This window comes from Sinohyriopsis cumingii, chromosome 8, assembly GCF_028554795.1.
Source record: "Sinohyriopsis cumingii isolate HCF-2022 chromosome 8, ASM2855479v2, whole genome shotgun sequence".
In the NCBI taxonomy this organism is placed as follows: domain Eukaryota; kingdom Metazoa; phylum Mollusca; class Bivalvia; order Unionida; family Unionidae; genus Sinohyriopsis; species Sinohyriopsis cumingii.
In genome coordinates, this window is record NC_142968.1 from 79,271,078 (window position 1) to 79,277,077 (window position 6,000).

The following is a 6,000-nucleotide window of genomic DNA, read 5'->3' on the forward strand; positions in this document are numbered from 1 at the left end:
CGGGTCAATCGGGGGGTAATTTTACCGACCTTAGAAATTGGCGACTTCAGGGTCATTCAAAGGTAATTTTATCAACTGAGTATGGCATCTGTGTATCCCTGACACTTGAAAAGTGTCCCCTTGTTGGGCTCCTTGGTGGGTGGGGAGCACGGGTGCTGAATTTCTAATCTAGCCATCATGGATAATTCCAAAAAAAATCAAAATAAAAGATCGAAACCCTTATCAGAGTCTGACGATGAACCATTTAGTGTGGAGTCATTTCCACGCTTCATGGTCATACAGTCAAAAGATGCCACGAAACCGCTTGCCGCACTATCTCCATTTGTCATCGAAAAGACTATCACAGGATCGATTGGCACACCTAAAAGTGTTAAAAAGTTGAAATCGGGTTGTCTTCTTATTGAGTGTGAGCGACGAGGTCAATCAGACAATATCAGGAAAATGAAAACGTTCTTTGATATCCCAGTAACCTCATTCGCTCACACCACACTGAATACGTCCAAAGGCGTGATTCGCTGCCGTGACTTGGCTGGAGTCACCGACGCTGACATCATCGAAGGAATGAAAGATGAAGGTGTCACTGCAGTCCGACGAATACGTATTAAACGTAATAACAATCTGCAGGACACCAACACCATTGTACTCACCTTCAACAGGCCAACTGTACCCAAAGTGGTGAAAGTTGGCTTTTTGTAAGTAAAGGTAGAGATTTACATTCCCAACCCCCTTCGGTGTTATAAGTGTCAAAAATACGGCCATCACGAAGACCGCTGCTCCAAGAGCCAAATATGTGGCCGATGCGGAGACAATGCTCATCAGGAATCTGATTGTAGAGCAACTCCGCATTGTGTCAACTGCGGCAAAGAGCACCACGCAAATTCCAAGGATTGCGATACCTGGAAACAGGAGAAGGAAATTCAGAGGGTAAAATACACAAATAATATTCCCTATCCAGAAGCCAGAAAAATTGTACAGGCAAAAACAGCCCATCCTGGCCCATCCTTCTCCACTGTAGTGAAGAGCAATCCTAAAACAACGAAGGACGCTCAAACACAAACAGAAGCACCCGATTCAACACCAAATTCAAACACCCCCCATTACCAAGCACAGAAAAACACGGCATCTACTCAGACTACATTTAATAATACCCAACAACCTAAATCACCAAAGAATAAAAAATCTCACGGAAACAGGCAACAAAAGGGGTCAGATGACCCCATCAAACTTTATAACAGGTTTGGAGACATCGAGAGCATGGATGCAGAAGAATCTGCTCCATGCGCACAAGGGAACTCCAGACCTACAAACAAAAAATTCACCCCCGTACTTCCTCCAGAGAAATAACAAAACAAATTCCGTCTGCGAAAGGTCTAACCTAGCTCCACAATCTTTAATTTAAATTTATAATGAAAAACACTATCATACAATGGAATTGTCGAGGACTTAAAGCAAATTACAATGATATTCTCCTGCTTTTAAACGAACATGATCCTGCGGTACTATGCCTTCAAGAAACATTCTTGAAAGATACAGACAATATCACATTTAAAAACTACTCCCTGTTTAACACCTGCTCTCCAAATGTTGATAGGGCATCAGGAGGAGTTTCTGTTATTGTAAACAACAGTGCTCCTCATAGCTTCATTCATTTAAACACCAATTTACAAGCCATTGCTGTAAGCGTCACTCTACATCGAGTGATTACATTTTGCTCTATTTATTTACCACCAAACACTAACCTAGTACCAAACGAACTGGACAATCTTGTTCAACAGCTTCCCGCACCCTTTGTTTTACTCGGGGATTTTAATGCCCATAACATTTTATGGGGATCAAATCATATAAGTGACAGAGGTCACAAAGTTGAAGACTTTATTTCTAGACACGATCTGTGTCTATATAATACCAAAACACCTACATATTTACACCCAGGCACGGGTACATACACAAGCATCGATTTGACAATTTGTTCTCCTTCTCTGCTTTTGAACTATGAATGGAAGGTCGCTGATGACCTTCACAGCAGCGATCACTTCCCAATCTTTCTTATAAATCTTAACTCTACAGGCGATGAAGTAATTCCACATTGGAATTTAAAGAAGGCCGACTGGGCCAAGTTTGAAACACTCTGTAAAACTAGGCTGAATGAGGATACAGTTTTCACTGTTGACGACACCATTCAGCATTTTACATCTATTTTAATAGAGATTGCAGAAGAATCCGTTCCCAAGTCCTCGCCATATTGTAAAAGAACCCAAAAACCTTGGGTCACTAAGGAATGTAAGGAAGCCATTAAACTACGCCGAGAAGCATTAAGGAAATTTAATAATCAACCGACGCCCGAAAACTTAAATATATATCGCATTACCCGGGCCAAAGCTCGCCGCATAATCAAAGAAAGGAAAAGAGCATCATGGAAGAAGTATGTTTCTTCTTTAAACTCTCGTTCCTCTGTTAAAAAAGTTTGGGACACTATACGCAAAATAAACGGAAAGAGAAAGCAAAACCCTCTCCGACATCTGACACTGAACAATAACAACTTTAGTTCAAAACGTGACATTGCAAATATTCTTGCTGACAGTTTCTCGAAAAATTCCTCATCATCTAATTATTCAGAAGCCTTCCAAAAACTTAAAACTCAAAAAGAAAAGTCACGTTTAAAATTCACATCCAACAACTCGGAAAGTTATAATCAATTGTTCTCACTATCGGAGCTTAGGGAGGCTTTAGATAAGGCCCATGATACATCCGCTGGGCCTGACGAGATACATTACCAGTTTCTGAAACACCTTCCAGAATCATCATTAACATCTCTTTTGAAACTCTTCAATGATTTATGGATTACTGGTAATGTACCAAAAATCTGGAAAGAAGCAACTGTAATACCAGTCCCCAAACCCGGTAAAGATAGCGAAGACCCCAACAGCTATCGACCAATTGCACTCACAAGCTGTGTGTGCAAAACAATGGAACGAATGATCAATTCTCGGCTTGTCTGGTATTTGGAAACTAACAATTTAATATCTCCTTTCCAAAGTGGCTTTCGATATGGCCGGAGCACCAATGATCATCTGGTTAGACTAGAAACATTCATTCGTGATGCATTTATTAAGAAAGAACATTTAGTAGCGGTTTTCTTTGATTTAGAAAAGACCTATGACACGACATGGAAGTACGGGATACTAAATGACCTGAACGATCTAGGTCTAAAAGGCCGTCTGCCCTCTTTCATATCCAACTTTCTCTCCAACAGAGAATTCAAAGTACAAGTGGGCTCTATCCTCTCAGATCTGCACGAGCAAGAGATGGGTGTGCCCCAGGGCAGTATTTTATCTGTGACGCTCTTTAACATCAAAATTAATAGCATCACCAAGTGTTTGACTCCTGGTGTGGATTGTTCCTTATACGTTGATGATTTTCTAATATGTTATCGGTCAAAGCACATGCATACAAATGAAAGACAACTGCAGCAAAATATAAACAAAATTCAAAATTGGGCCAATGCAAACGGTTTCAAATTCTCGAAATCAAAAGCGGTATGCATGCATTTCTGTCAGTTACGAAAACATCACGATGAACCGAACCTCACACTGGATGGAACACCTATTCCAGTTGTTGAGGAAACCAAATTTTTAGGTATAATCTTTGACAGAAAACTGACCTTTATTCCACAACTAAAGAACTTAAAAGCTAAATGCTTAAAAGCACTTAACATACTTAAAGTAGTAGCACACACTGACTGGGGTGCTGATAGAAAAGTCATCCTAAATTTATATAGAACGTTTATTCGCTCCAAACTAGACTATGGTTGCGTTGTGTATGGTTCTGCCAGAAAATCGTATCTTAAAATGCTTGATCCAATTCATCATCAGGGAATAAGACTGGTTCTGGGAGCATTTAAAACATCCCCGTGTGAAAGCCTTCTAACTGAGGCGAATGAACCACCGTTATCGCATCGTAGAGAAATGCTTTCCGCACAGTATGCTCTGAAATTAAAATCAAACCCTCTGAATCCTGCTTTTTCGGCTGTTTTTCAACCCAAATACAAAACTTTATACGAAAATAAACCAAACGCCATACCTTCCTTTGGCATTAGAATATCATCCAGCCTTGACACTGCAAATATAGATCTTTCAAAAATTCAGAAAACATCCATCTCCGAAACACCACCCTGGCTAATTAAACAACCAAAAGTACGTTTTACGCTACACGATGGGAAAAAGTCCGAAACAAACCCTTCTATCTTCCACAACTCTTACCATGAACTCCTCACCGAATTTAAAAACTACACCAGAATTTACACTGATGGATCAAAGGATGAGGAAAAGGCTGCTGCAGCCTTTGTTTGTGGAAATCACACAACGCAAGTTCGCTTACCAAATGGAGCATCAATTTTTACAGCCGAAATCAGAGCAATAGACCTTGCTCTGCAACATATAGAAAAGAACTGTATTTTAAACAGTATTATTTTCTCCGACTCGCTATCAGTACTCCAGTCACTACACAATAGAAAACTGGAGAACCCATTATTGAAAAGCATACTTGTAAAAAATACCGAGCTGAGTGTCTCCCACAATATAATATACTGTTGGTTACCTAGCCACATTGGTATTAAAGGTAACGAAAAAGCAGATCGCGCTGCTAAAATGGCCCTTTCTCAAGAACCATCTGATTTTAAAATACCATATACTGATTTTAAACCTTGTATCAGAAAGTTCTTACGTCAGAAGTGGCAGGCATCATGGAATGATGCTGTAAATAACAAACTTCATGCAATCAAACCAACTCTAGGATAATGGACTCCTTCCTACAGAAGCATTCGTAGGGAGGAGGTAGTCATTGCAAGAATCCGAATTGGTCATACTTGTATCACCCACACCCACATACTAAAAGGTGAAGACCCACCAGAGTGCGTTTCTTGCAATGAACCATTCACTGTCAAGCACTTTATGATAGAGTGCTTTGACCTACAACCTACGCGCGATCGTTATTACATTGTGCATCACATGAAAGAACTTTTTGATAATATAAACATCACTCGTATTATAGAGTTCTTGAAAGCCGTAAATATTTACTCTAAACTCTGACTTTTATGCTATCACCTTGTGCAGTTTTATGCAATATATATACCGTCCCATTTTAATACCTATTCATCTTTTTTACATCTCCCGTTGATCGGGAAGCTTTATTTTGCACCGTTACCATCTTACCGTTTTTAATTTCAACCATTTGTTCTTTTATATCGCTGGTCGATATAGAACCTTTTATAAGTTTTAAAAGATTATACAAGTAACACTCTATTTGGCGCTAAATAGCCTAAAAGTGCTGATGCGCCGTTAAAAAACAAACAATCAATCATTTTTTTACATCTCCCGTTGATCGGGAAGCTTTATTTTGCACCGTTACCATCTTACCGTTTTTAATTTCAACCATTTGTTCTTTTATATCGCTGGCCGATATAGGACCTTTTATAAGTTTTAAAAGATTATACAAATAACAGTTTGTTTGGCGCTAAATAGCCTAAAAGTGCTGATGCGCCGTTAAAAAACAAACAATCAATCAATCAATCAATCAACCTTGTGTAGTCTCCACTGCTGGTGCACCCCAATGGATCGTTTTCTGAGTTTCCGTCATGTTGAATCACTGTCGCATGGATTGACAGCGCACAGGAGCTAGCGAATCTATATAGACCACGTGACGTCACAGACTGTTCTCTTCGGATTGGATGGGAGCTGACTGAATTTTGTAACGCGTGTTTGAATTGGTCAATGAACTCAATCCGTTTCAGTCCTTCTCTACCTATAAATAAGCGCAGTTCACTGCATTGAATTACCTGTTCTCGTCGCCTCAGCATGTGGACTGACGTTGAATCTTCCACCCTTGTGTCAACAATGATGTTCAGGACGGACATACCCATGTATGTCCGATCCAACTGGACAGTTGTCCATAGGACCGCCAGCAACCTATGGATACGTAGGATTTATGTGGAGAGGCAAGGAT